Raw genomic sequence first — 6,007 nt, 5'->3', positions numbered from 1 at the left:
TTAAAGACTGACTATAAAACAGTTTATGAAGAGATGAATTACTAAATTATAATGAAAAATAGAACATGTCAATAAAAAGGAAAAATAGATGAAATATTCAATTCTACTTAAATGATTGTAAATTATATATCCCAAATGGAATTCCAGTAGATATGTTTACTATAATGATTGTTGATGGTTGTCCTGAAATAACACAAGGAAGCACAACTAGGCAAGAAAAACCAAGATATACTTGAAAGAGTTTTCTTTGCATATGAAATTTAGTATGTGATACTGGTATGTTGATATTGGCTGAGATAGTTTTCTTTACATATGAGATTTGGTAGGTGATGCTGCCATAAAACTCTGTGTCAGAGGCATACATGAAAGGGTACGTTCAGTATGTAGGACATACAGTCTTTAAGATAAATGTGAAAGAGTTGTATTTAGATCTCTGTAAGGTCATTGTCACAGGGAGACAGAAGATGCCTTCCCCAAGAAGGCTTACTCCTTAAGATAAATGTGAGGCAGTAGTACTTAACATCTCTCATATGAAATCATATGTAGGAGGAACCAAAAAGAAATGCACATCTTCACCAAGTAGGGCATATAGATCTAGAAGGCACACAGGAAGAGGACCCTTCACCATGTAGGACACGCAGTCCTGGAAGACACAGGAAGAGGACCCTTCACCATGTAGGACATGTAGTCCTGGAAGACACACAGGAAGAGAACCTTTCACCATGTAGCACACGCAGTCCTGGAAGACACAGGAAGAGGACCCTTCACCAAGCAGGACGCAGAGTCCTAGAAGACACACAGGAAGAGGACCCTTCACCATGTAGGACATGTAGTCCTGGAAGACACACAGGAAGAGAACCTTTCACCATGTAGCACACGCAGTCCTGGAAGACATCCAGGAAGAGGACCCTTCACCAAGCAGGACACACAGTCCTAGAAGACACACAGGAAGAGGACCCTTCACCAAGTAGGACGCAGAGTCCTGGAAGACACACAGGAAGAGGACCCGTCATCATGTAGGAACACAGTCCTAGAAGACACACAGGAAGAGGACTCTTCACCAAGCAGGACGCGTAGTCCTAGAAGACACACAGGAGGAGGACCCTTCACCATGTAGGACACACAGTCCTGGAAGACACACAATAAGAGGATGCCTTTCATCAAGAAGGACACGTAGTCCTGGAAGACATCCAGGAAGAGGACCCTTTACCAAGCAGGACACACAGTCCTAGAAGACACACAGGAAGAGGACCCTTCACCAAGTAGGACGCAGAGTCCTGGAAGACACACAGGAAGAGGATCCTTCACCAAGTAGGACACACAATCCTGGAAGACACACAGGAAGAGGACCCGTCATCATGTAGGAACACAGTCCTAGAAGACACACAGGAAGAGGACTCTTCACCAAGCAGGACACACAGTCCTGGAAGACACAGGAAGAGGACCCTTCACCAAGTAGGACACACAGTCTTGGAAGACACAGGAAGAGGACCCTTCACCAAGTAGGACACGTAGTCCTAGAAGACACAAAGGAAGAGGACCCTTCACCAAGTAGGACGCGTAGTCCTGGAAGACACACAGGAAGAGGACCCTTCACCATGTAGGACGTGTAGTCCTGGAAGACATACAGGAAAGAGGACCCTTCACCATGTAGGACGCACAGTCCTGGAAGACACACGAAGAGGACCCTTCAACAAGTAGGATGCGTAGTCCTGGAAGACATACAGGAAAGAGGATGTCTTCACAGGTCATCCTAGAAGCTGTAAAGGAAAAGAATAGTTGACTTGTGCAATGATTTAGAACTCCATCATGGTGAAAGTCACCAGAAACATGTAAAAAACAAATGGCAGAAAATATACACAATTCATTTAAAAATATGCCACTTAGGAAAAATACCATTAAATATGAAAAGTCACGGGGGATCTTTATGGCACATACCAGAATGTATGTCACAGCTGCTACATTCAAGTGAATTAAGAAACTTTGTGATGCTCTTCCCTCATTAAACAGGGAATAATTAAAAATTATGAAAATAATTTTTCTTGACTCTTGGATTAAAATCTAAAGTTTGAATGACATCCCATCCTGGTGTCAGTATGTGAAAACAGGTCCTGTTTGTCACTAACAGTGTAAATCTGTATCCTGCCTTTTAGACAGCAATGTGGCATGACCTATCAACATTGTAAGTGTGTGCTTCTTTTGAGAGTCATTCCAGGTCTAGGAACTTTGTCTCATTGGAATACATGTAATGTTTATTGCAGAATCTTAAAAATCATGACAATAGGATTTCTGGGTCCTGGGGGGGCATACTGATTAAGTTGATATTTAATATAATACTGAAGTTTACAGTTGGTAGGAAGGGTTTAAGCTCCATGTACACTTCTGTAAAGAGCTGTCCCCAGTTACTACATGAAATGTCATTTGCAGAACCTCACATATGTACTGATCTTATAGTCAGAGCCAACAGGGATATCGAGCACACAGATACATGTGAGCATGTATGTGTGCACATACCACGTTCAGTTACATGCTGGTCTGTTTTTTCTTCAACACATTTTTTTCCCTAGCTTTTTCCTTTTTGGTACTGGAAATTTAATCCATGGAAGCTTTCGCACTGAACTATGATGTTTCCAGCCCTTTTGTTTTGAGACAAGGTATCCCTAAGTTGTTGATGCTGGCCTGGAACTTGGGTCCTCAGCCTCCGCGCAGGCTTTTCCGAGGCCTCCTCCTCTTCAGTGTTCCTGTTCTGGTGAGCGGCAGTCACACACACCTGCGGCCAAGCCAACCAGACGTCTCATTGTTTCACTGGAGAAGGGACGGAGCGGGGCCCAGCATGACTCCTCATGAACTGCCGGTCCACAGGAGTGCCTGCCATCAGCCAGGAGTCACGGCCACTGGCTCGGACGCCCACTGTGCCAGCTCTTACTGTGTAGGTGTCACTCCTGGGCTGCAAGGGCTTGGACTCAGGCACCCGTTGGCAGCACCTGAAGGTCCCAGCATTTGTCACTGGGGCCCTGCCTTCTCACACCCTGGTTTTTTACTTCTTTAAATCTTTAAGCCATTTGTATTCTTCTAATATTTAATTTCTAACTTTACATTAAATTCAGGTTCTATTGTTCTCAAAGAAAGCTAGATAATACAGAAGCTGATAATAGAGAATGATTATCAGGCTATAAAGAAGCAGAGTGTAGATCAAGAGACAGAAATTGGTCCTGAACTTGTGATCCTCCTGTCTCAGCCCTGAGTAGCTGGAATACACAGCTGCATCCCCAGGCCTTTGTGTTTTGAGACAGGGTCTTGCTAAGTCACTAAGGGTCTCACTAAGTTGCCCAGCTGGTCTTGAACTTGCGATCCTTCAGTCTCTGTCTCCTTAGTCCCCGGGATTCATGCATGTGCTACCATGCATGAGTGGGAAAGGATATTTCTACAGAGCAGGATCATAAGTTCATTGTGCATTAGGGACTGAAAGGCACCTACCCAAAACTGAAAGTGATGTGAGGGATGCTACTTCCAAAATTGTTGTGATAACTTGTTTTATAATGAAATCATATAATTAAAAGTCACAGCTCAAGGCTGCTTGAAATTCTGACCATAAGAAACTGAAGCCAGACCTTTATGTCTATGCTGGGAAACGTCTCTGTTTCCAACCATGGCTTCCCTCTGAAAACCAGACCAGTCAGCAGGTGCCTTTGGCTGCTGAGCTATGATGATGGATTCCCAGTGCCATCTCCATTATGTCATGCAATAAGGCTATCAAGAACGACTTCAGGGGCTGGGGTGTAGCTCAGTGGCAGAGTGCTCACCTAGCATGTGTGGGGCCCTGGGTTCCATCCTCAGCACCACACAAAGATGAGTAAGTAAAGGTATTATGTCCATCTACAACTAAAAGGTATTAAAAAAAATGACTCGAGGATCTTAGAAAACTTTGACCCTCCCCATCCTTAAGAAACCTACTAGTTAATTCTTACCTTCTCCCGTTTTGACTGAAAACTTAATTGTCCCTCAACAATATTGCTGGGATGGTAGCCCAAAACCAGAATTCAATATGACCTATAATGTGGAATACAGAAAAAAATTAATATCCAGATATATCTACTATCCTTATTTACTATCCTTTACCAGTCATACCATCAGAAATGTAGGATCATTTCTCAAAGTGTATTTAAAGTTATAAATTACTCTGCACAATATCAAGGACCTGAGGGACTTGAAGGCTTTACCAGGCTGGAGGGGCCATGTCAGCCCTGAATGTCAGTTGCAGCGAGGCCAGCAGCCTCCCCGTCCATCCTGGGGCTGAGGAGCACCAGCATGTGAGGCACAGTCTCCTCCTCGGACATGGAGTCTCCCCTTCCTGTGAGACGCTGCTTTTGAGTCAGCAGCTGGATGACAGGGTGGCAGGTAACTGCAAGAAGATGGTGGAGTGGTCATGATAAATCTGGTATTTGCCCTCCATTGAGCATGTGTGAGGCACTGGGTTCCAACCCAGCAGGAGAACATGACTACTCCAGGGCAGGGCACTCGGTCTCACCCGTGCTCAGGAGTCACTGGCCGGGGGCTTGGCACTTGGGGAGGGCTTGTGGAGCAGTCCTTACTGGAGGGTACCTGACACCAGATGCATGGAGGTCCCCAGGTCACAGGTGGGTTTTGCTAAGGGTATCTATGATGTGACTAGAGGATCACAAGTCTGTGCTTCCTTTTCTGTTGTCCGGAGTTGGCTCCGGGTTGTGACTGCCTGGCATATCCTGTTCCCTGCCCACACTTGCTTCTAGGTGTGGCTATAAACTTTCTTTCCTGGGAATAGAAGTGACCTGGTTACTGAAGACAGGAATGTTCTGTCCCACTGGGAGAACAATCTATCTTATATAATGACAAAGCTGAAAGATGGGAGACCTCCGGGTCTCTAAACCAAAATTTGGAGGAGAGCGGTTGCTCACCTAAGACCACCAGCAATGGATTATTATGAGAAAAAACTTATATTGTGGTAAGGTATTGATATTTGGGCTTCAATTGTAATAGCAGTTACTGTAATTCTAATCAATATGGTGTTTGACAACTGACTTTCTATTTTAATTCACCAAGTCATAGAAGAAGAGCTGTGACGGTGTTATCTACTGTTCCTAAGAGATTACCTCTGAGTGGCTCAGAGAGACAGCTGTTGACCATCCCAGTTCTCCCCCTAGGGAATCCAGGCAGAGCTGAGCTGGGAACCTCGAGTCCCGGGTCTTTTCCAAAGCTGTGGTCATGCTGTCGGCCAGGGACCCAGTTATCTGAAGGCTTCATTAGAGGAGAATCGGCTTCCAAACTCCCTAACTGTTGGCGGGCCTCAGTTCCCTCTGGCTTTGGGTTGGACGGTTCCTTTCCATGTGCGACCCTTTACAGGGCAGCTCCTAACATGGTAAATGGTGTCCTTGCAAGAGATGGGCAGGAGGAGAGGTGGGCAGGAGGAGGGGGCCCCGAGGTAAGCTGGGGTCTTTCTGAACTCTGGATCAGAGGGGCAACCCCTCACCTCTGCATCTGCTGCCTGGATGGAAAGGAATGCCCACTGCAGGGGGAGGGCGGCCGAGCGGTGTGACCGGTGTGACCATCGGGCGGCAGCGATGGTTGGGAACCCAGGGCGCGCAGCTACCCTCGCCGCGGCCTCAGGTCAGGCTGAGGGCGGTGTCCTCGGGTCGACCTCTCGGCCAGCTCGGCCGAGCCGTGGCCAGGCAGAGGTCGGGGACGCCGGCAGGGGTCTCGGCCGGCGGTGCGGCTCCCAGGCCCCGCCGCAGGGCGCTCAACACCCGTCCCGCTCCGCCTGCTGACGCCGCGCTAGCGACGAGCGGGCTGCGCAGCGGGCCCGGCCGGGGAAGGCAGCCCGTGCCTCGGGGCGCTCGCTGGGAGGCCGGGCAGTGCCGGGTCGTCCTCCGCCCGCGGACCCCGTCCGAGCACAGGGCTGGTGGGCAGGAAATCAATCGCCCACCAGGAAATCTCAGTGCTGGCGGGCGCCCGGAAGTCAGGCGCGCAGCCC

Source organism: Marmota monax, unplaced genomic scaffold (assembly GCF_021218885.2).
Source record: "Marmota monax isolate L192 unplaced genomic scaffold, Marmota_monax_Labrador192_F-V1.1 WCK01_AAM20220418_F8-fsc00215, whole genome shotgun sequence".
Taxonomy (NCBI): Eukaryota; Metazoa; Chordata; class Mammalia; order Rodentia; family Sciuridae; genus Marmota; species Marmota monax.
The sequence above is the reverse complement of the archived record's forward strand: the minus strand, read 5'-3'. Positions refer to the sequence as shown.